Consider the following 8,649-nt stretch of genomic DNA (forward strand, 5'->3'; position numbering starts at 1 on the left):
GCTGCATTGATACTTTTTCCGGTAGGTGTCGCACTTAACGATTGTAATAGTTGAACGATATTTGTTATTATCCGGATGGTATAAGGTAATGCTGCATACTAATCTCTACGGAAGCGTATTAGTGCCACTTGCACACTTCACTTTTTTTTAATTTGTACACTTTAATCTGTAAATTTTACACTTTAAAGTGTAAATTTTACAGATTAAAGTGTAAAATTTACACTTTAATCTGTAAAATTTACACTTTAAAGTGTAAAATTTACACTTTAATCGGTAAATTTTACACTTTAAAGTGTAAATTTTACACTTTAAAGTGTAAATTTTACACTTTAATCTGTAAAATTTACACTTTAATCTGTACAATTTACACTTTAAAGTGTAAATTTTACACTTTAATCTGTAAAATTTACACTTTAATCTGTAAAATTTACACTTTAATCTGTAAAATTTACACTTTAATCTGTAAAATTTACACTTTAAAGTGTAAATTTTACACTTTAATCTGTAAAATTTACACTTTAATCTGTAAAATTTACACTTTTAAGTGTAAATTTTACACTTTATTTTAAACAACCCTAACAGTTATCAGTTGTGATCAAACGGTCGATATGTGATTTTTTACCTCTGAAACATGAGAAAAGTATTAAATTGTGATGTTTTCAATCGTTTGTATATTATTATTTTACATGTACTCGTACATGTTTATTAGTATATGATCGAATGAAGAGTGTGATTAAAAGTGAAAATAAATATCTCAAAGATTTTTTTATTTGCAGTTAAGTTTGATATAAGAAGTTCATGTTTCTATTATGAAAATTACGGTCATTTTTTAAACGTAGCATCAGAGAAAAGGCATTGAATCAATATATATATATATATATATATATATATATATATATATATATATATATATATATATATATATATATATATATATATATATATATATATATATATATATATAATTCATTACTGTTCCAAATTATTAACATAATATAAACATACTTTGATATCAATATCGCATTCATCTAGAGCATGTACATGTTTGCATAAGTTTGATATACTCTTCATTTATATTCTAAGAGAATTTTTACTTGTATCAGTAATACTAATTTGCTTATCATTTGCATTTATTGTAAAATAGAAAATCAGAATTAAATATTATCTTGCATTATTAACGGTCTGTTGACTCTAAGATGCGTTACTAAGGATGTATGAATATGCTTATTTGACTACGTGAATAAACAAATAAAGTGTAAATTTTACAGATTAAAGTGTAAATTTTACAGATTAAAGTGTAAATTTTACAGATTAAAGTGTAAAATTTACAGATTAAAGTGTAAAATTTACAGATTAAAGTGTAAAATTTACAGATTAAAGTGTAAAATTTACAGATTAAAGTGTAAATTTTACAGATTAAAGTGTAAATTTTACAGATTAAAGTGTAAAATTTACAGATTAAAGTGTAAATTTTACAGATTAAAGTGTAAAATTTACACTTTAAAGTGTAAAATTTACAGATTAAAGTGTAAATTTTACAGATTAAAGTGTAAAATTTACACTTTAAAGTGTAAAATTTACAGATTAAAGTGTAAATTTTACAGATTAAAGTGTAAAATTTACACTTTAAAGTGTAAAATTTACACTTTAAAGTGTAAAATTTACAGATTAAAGTGTACAAATTAAAAAAAAGAGAAGTGTGCAAGTGGCACTAATACGCTTCCGTAAATCTCCTTATTTTGATTTAGACCGTCGAAATCATTTTCCCCAAAAAATGTCTGTAGGAGAGAGAGAGAGTGAGAGAGAGAGAGAGGGAGTGAGAGAGAGAGAGAGAGAGAGAGAGAGAGAGAGAGAGAGAGAGAGAGAGAGAGAGAGAGAGAGAGAATCGCAATATCATCCAGCAAATATTTTTGTTTCTAGTTTTTTTTATCATTTATTTAGTTTGTAAATATTTTATATATATTGATTTTTAAAGATATTAAACAAATTTAATTTTAATCATATTTTTGGGTGACTTGACCTGAAAGTTTATTTAATTCAAAATACAATAAAGTTATCATTATATTTTTTTGGGAACATTTGTTATTCTTGAACGTTACACTGTTATTTTGAAATAAAAGTGCAAAAGAAACGAATATATTGCACACCTGTAGCTTTCTGCATATCTGTAGTTTTCTGGCCTAAAAAAAACCCGGAATGGTCGTTTATCCGAAATACGAATATTTCTTGATTCTGAATATTTTACAGCTGCAGATCTACATGTATCTTAAGAAATCTACATACGAATACTTTTTGAGAATTGATACTTTGTGCAGGTCTGTAGCTCGATAGTCTGAAATATTCGTATAATAAGTTTCCATGGAAGTTAATCTTTATTAATATTAATAGTAAATTGAAGTTAATTTTATTTTTTTTAGAAAGGCAAAATAGCATATTTCCCCAAGATATTGATTTGTGCTGCTCTTTACGCATTTATAAATATACAATGTATATCATACTGCAACTGCATAGATAGCGAATTTTTTCAAAGTTATATTGATATATCTTTTTAAACAATGAAAGTAAAGTCAGCGCATTTTTTCTGAGATTAGTTTTTGGTGTACTTTTAAGTGTATATTTAAGGAATCACTGTCTAGTTTTGAGAGTATGCCAGGGCATCAACAATAGTGTTATGCAAATTATCCCATGTTTCCCACTATTGTTGATGTCCCTGGCATACTCTCAAAACTAGACAGTGATTCCTTATATTTCCATTTCATTGTGAAATAAAATTGTAGACTTAGACATTAAAAATGTAGACTAATAGATTTAAATTACACGAGGACTTCCATGCCAATTTCAATAGTCCTCGCACACTGACGTCAAACACAAAGGCAGCCGCACGAGATTTGCATGCGTATTAGGCCTCCTTAGCTGCTGACCTATCAACCTGACTTATTTACATTCCGGCAGAATTATCAAGAAATAAATTCCCAAAACTTTCAAACAGTTATCACAGAGAAAAAATTAGAAGTGGAAATATTATGATATAATAATATAATATATTAGGCATAATTACTCTGTGTATTATAAAATAAGAATATGATATATTACTATAGATAATAATATAATAGTATAGTATAATATATTACTATATATTATAATATAGAAACATAATATATTACTGTTTATTATAATATAGAAATGTGATATATAAATGTTAATTATAATATGATAATAGAATATATTACAAACAATGTATGGCAAGTCCAGCAATTGAAAAATTGAAAAACAAAATGTATTAAAATTTAGTGAAAGGTCTTGAGCATCCCCGCCTTCCATGAAATATAATTTTTAAGATAAGTGTCCTTTTTTCTAACTGTCAGAGCATCTCTGAACGTCTTTTAAAGTGCAAATGAACCATAGAAAGTCCTAGATCCCATGGCCATGCATAGTTTTTGACTTTTTAATTTATCACTGAATTAGATATGCGTCATATCATAAAATATATGGAGATAACGAACTGTATTATAGCTTAGATATCTATTAATCAATACAAAATAGGAGCAGATCAAACACGGACCTCCAAAACATCAGAGGGGGGATCAGGTGCCATGGAGGAGTGAGCATCCCCTGTTGACCGGTCACACCCGCCGTATCCTTATTGTCTTGAAAAATGTAGAAAAATATAACATATGCAGTTTGATTTATGATACAATATAGATTTTTCAAAATGTAAATATCTTCATATTTTTCCGTTATTTCCTGATTATGACAATGAGCACACGGCGGGTGTGACCGGTCAGCAGGGGATCCTCACTCCTCCATGGCACCTGATCCCACCTCTGATGTTTCGGAGGTCCGTGTTTGCTTTGCTCTTGTTTTGTATATTTGTTTAATGGACGTTGAGATTGAATACTGTTCGTTATTTCCATATCCTTATCCATATGTTTATCGATGAGACAAAAAGCATGCATGGACATGGTGGTGAAAATAGATATGAAAAGTTGATTAAAATAGAAACGAATTTTTCATAAAAGACTTTTTAAAACCAAAAGAAAAAAATAATATCGTTCATGCAGAAGTTTAACACTTATGTAAAGATAAGTGAGCTCTGTTACAACGCGAAATGTGATAACAATTTAACGTGAAATGTAATAAACCTGGATTATAACATTTTGCGTTGTTACATTTTGCGTTCAAATCAACGCAGAATGTAATTACGCAAAATGTAACAACATACTTTTGAGGATTATTACATTTCGCGTTATTACATTTTTCGTCGAGATCAACGCAAAATGTAATAACGCAAAATGTAATAACACGATCTTTGGATTATCACATTTTGCGTTGTTACATTTTGCGTCGAGATTAAGTAAAAAGCAGGAACGCAAAATATAATAACAGAATTTTTTTGTCAGCCAGATTGAGTACAATTTTCAATAGTGTAGTGGGCGATGAAAAGAAAATAAAACAAAAGGAAAAAATAGATATACGCAATTTCTAACAATTAATAAATTTTATAATATATTGATTTATTGAATTAGTTACATGAGTTTAAAGTCAGTTTGATAAATGTATTCAAATTATAGGTGTTGCTAATTAGAAACGTGCATCTGTGGGCAGGGTTGTTGGGGGATATTGACCAGTTCGCTTTTGCTTTCTTTTATAGACAAATGCAATGAATCTTAAAAAAAACAAACTATTAATTTGTATTGGCAGGTGTAAATGTACAACGAGAGGGGGTTTATTAACAATATTGATACCAAACTGTTCTAAGCAAATCTACAGCATTGCAGACAAGCAAAAACAAAATTCTATCTCTTTCTTTCCATCCTATAATAAAATGGACTGTTTCTTCATGTCCACAATAATGCAATACTAAACATACGAAGTAAACACCCCCACCCTATCCCTGCCCCTCCTCGCTTGACACACGCATACACTTCTAATTTGTTAACCAATGTATACATGTCGAATATGCATATCAAGAGCTTTTAATGAACCTATGGTCAATCTTCGGTAATTAATTATGTGCTATTTGTTAGAAAATTTAATAAGATAAAATAATTAAAATCGGAGTCAGAAAAACGATACATTAAGATGTATTTATGGCCGTAAAAGCCCTTACGTTGGTCTCATTGTTTTAGTTCTAAATATTTAAACAACGTGTTTCCCATGTTCGTTACATGTATATATTTGGATCAATTTTATTATCTTTTTTGTTAAATGCAGTTAAAAAAAAAATAATTGTTTTATTACAAATTGTTTATTACATTTTGCGTTGTCTTCAATGCAAAAATAAAATAGTGCAAAATGTTACAACGAAAAAGGATGTTATTACATTTTGCGTTGATCTCGACGCAAAATGTAATAACGCAAAATGTAATAATCCAGGATTACTACATGTACATTTCGCTTTCTTATTAAATTTCGCGTTATAACAGAGCTCTACTGAAATTAAATGTACTCCAACCAATTTTTTGACTTCTTTCTTTTTCAAATCAGATATCTACACAAGGTTTTTTTCTTGTTCGTGTATTCTGATATGTATTATATTTCATAATGTAGCCATTTAATCTCTTTGAGCAAAAAAGTATCATTATTGATGATATGTACATGTCATTATACTTAAAAATGATCGAGCGTCTCAGATTCGAAAAGGAAAGAGGAAGGGGGTAATGCTAGTATACCCAAGCCTGCGAGGAATTCAAATGTTGGTATGATTATCCATGAACGTGTGGAATGATCTCTCTCTCTCTCGTACATATACTACATGTAACGATGTTGACTCGGATCTCAAATTCCCCGCTCTTTTATTGATTTATTGTTGGATGAAGGAAACATCACGTCGATACCTTGGCGCCTGAAAATTGTAGCACTTGACACACACAGGCCTTGAATTTTGCAAATTGTCCATATAATGAATAACTGAGTATTTGGCATTTAAATACATTGAGAGAGAGAGAGAGAGAGAGAAAGAGAGAGATTTCATCACCCCGCAGTTCATTTAAAAAAGTATATCCTGAATCTCAGCGGGGGTAAATAAAGACTCATGGTGTACAGATACATCAATAGAAAATAAGAACCAAAACAAACATCACAGAATTCTATAGAGTTTTTATTAATCGTTGTGGTTATGAAATAACACCTTGAATCACTGGCTAGCCGAATCAGAGTCCTTATCTCAGAACAAACAATCGGACAGCACGAAGGAGGATGACGTCATCCATTTTCAAAATATTATAAATAAAATGCCACTCGCATACCATATAAATCATTAAATGCAGTAATCCTTTGTTGAACAAAACTTTAATTTCCAAATTTAGAGTGATTATTTTTCTCTGTTTTTAAAGAAAAAAAATAAATCAAGAAAAATATGAACTTAATATTGGAACAAATTGACCGCGTGTTTTCGGCCCCTGATTCGCTGAAGTTTGTTTCCGGTCTGATGGTTTTGTGGGGGATTTCTAATTTAGTCACGCTTCAGTTCACCACGGCCCCCTACGGCCGGTACACCCGTCCGGGATGGGGGTGCCTCGTGCCTGCTAAGCTCGCCTGGTTCCTACAGGGGTTACCGTCCTTTGTTGTACCGTTTGTAATACTCTCAAGGTGACGCTCTGATGAGTTAGTGAATATTCAAGGCAATAAAAGGATTTTGACTGGATACTTTCTAGTGCATTACTTTCACAGGTGAGATTTTGTAGCCCTTTTTCCTGTCAGTTCATTGTTTATGATTTTATAAAGGTAAAAAAAAAGAAAACTGGAACATATTCGAGAATTCTTCTTTCCTAAATTTCTTATTATCATTTAACTTTTGTAATAGAATTAAATTGATTTGTTCACTCGTCACTGTACCGAATACACATTAAGATCATGCGCAAACCAGGGGATTTTCAGGGTTGTATTTTTTAATCTTAATTTATTTTTTTGCAGAGAGGGGGTTTCACAAAAGCATAAAAAAATCCGACACAAAGATATAAAAAATGCTTTTGAACTTTTTAATTACCAAAAAACCTATTTCGGAGGGGGATGGGGAATATCTAAAAATACAATTTTACATGCTTCTCTCAAATACACCCTCCAATGTTTTCCTACTTCATTTTTTTCTACATCGACTGTACATGATTTCTATAACTGAAAATCACAGGCGGTGAGGTGGGGGTGGACTACCTATATATCCATGCTTGACCATTGATGTTTTTTTTTCAAAAATAATTTACTTTGATTTCAGGACTTTCATTTTCCCGCTAAGGATAAAGGGAGGTAAACCTATTCCTTTGTTTCCGTTTGTGGCTGCTTTTTTCTTCTGTTCAGTGAACGGCGCTCTGCAGACGTATGGAATACTCCTATCCCAATACCCAGATCCACCACTGGTTCTAGAAGGCAAGATTCTGTCTGGGTATGTTATACCAAATAGAACTAAATTTTCCGCTGTTGTTTTGGCTTATCAATGCAAATGTAACATGAAAAGGAAGCGAACTGGTGTTTAATTTCTAAAAAGTTTATACGCATTAAAACCCTAACAAAAACATTTTTAATTTTGTTTTGTAGGTATTATGTTATTTTTTACAGGGATGTACATTTTGCTGACGTCACTACTTGAAGAGAGAAAGAAAGCACATATCAAACTCCAAGAGGTAGTTAGACATATTATTCCCCTTCTGTGGTACATATATAAGTATTCTGGTGAAAATGCAAAGAGAATTGTATGTGGTTTAAAAACTTCTCCTTGAATTATTATCGTTATGGTTGCAAACTTTATTCTATTTTCATCGCTAGGATTTCTATTCAAGTACGTCTCTGGTGCTAACTGTTATTTTTATTCCTAGGATTTCTATTCAAGTACGTCTTTGGTGCTAACTGTTATTTTTATTCCTAGGATTTCTATTCAAGTACGTCTCTGGTGCTAACTGTTATTTTTATCCCTAGTATTTCTATTCGAGTACGTCTCTGGTGCTAACTTCCTGGGGGAAATCGTGGAGTGGATCGGCTTTTTATTGCGTGTTTTAATCTCCCCTCTATAGCCTTTGCTATCTTCACACTGTGTAATATCGGCCCTAGGGCTTTCCATCATCACAGGTAATATACTGAGTATATATAATTATAAATGATCTTGAAAGGAATACATTGAAGTTTTCCAATTACATTGCGCTCACTTAAAACATTTTACATCAGTAATAAAAACGAATATTCCAATTACACCTTACTTACACCAGTGATTGCTTGGTTTATTCAATTTTATTTATATTTTAGATTTTTTAGGGAAAAATTTGAGGATAATGCAAAAGACAGAAAGGCTTTGATTCCGTTTGTTCTTTAGGACGGGGTTTCAACCACAAAAGCACGGGGATCATGCAATAAATAAAATTACATTTGTTTATACATATTACACTTTTCTCAGAATTTCTGAAGTTATGAAAAATAAAAAGTCATTCAATATTTATAAATTTTTTGTTAAAATATATTCCTGAACACTTTAACGATTGATTGATGTTATGCATATTGTTTTACGCACGTTATATGTACTTTTAACCAAATTTGGCGATTACTTTCAATGAAAGTTAATTTCATTTACTATAACTACATTAAACAAGTACCCTGGACCACTTTTGGCAAAATTAAATGTATGACATTCGATTGTTTGATTGATTGTATATTGTTTAACGT

The 8,649-nt window shown here is 30.6% G+C and overlaps 1 pseudogene; it reads left to right on the forward strand.

Moving 5' to 3' along the window:
• The first annotated feature begins 6,342 nt into the window (after nucleotides 1-6,342).
• On the forward strand, nucleotides 6,343-8,397 carry LOC134278603 (3-oxo-5-alpha-steroid 4-dehydrogenase 2-like; annotated as a pseudogene).
• Nucleotides 8,398-8,649: the final 252 nt, after the last annotated feature.

Source organism: Saccostrea cucullata, unplaced genomic scaffold (genome assembly GCF_032062105.1).
Source record: "Saccostrea cucullata isolate Sc308-1 unplaced genomic scaffold, CSIRO_AGI_Scuc_v1 ctg9961, whole genome shotgun sequence".
NCBI lineage: Eukaryota > Metazoa > Mollusca > Bivalvia > Ostreida > Ostreidae > Saccostrea > Saccostrea cuccullata.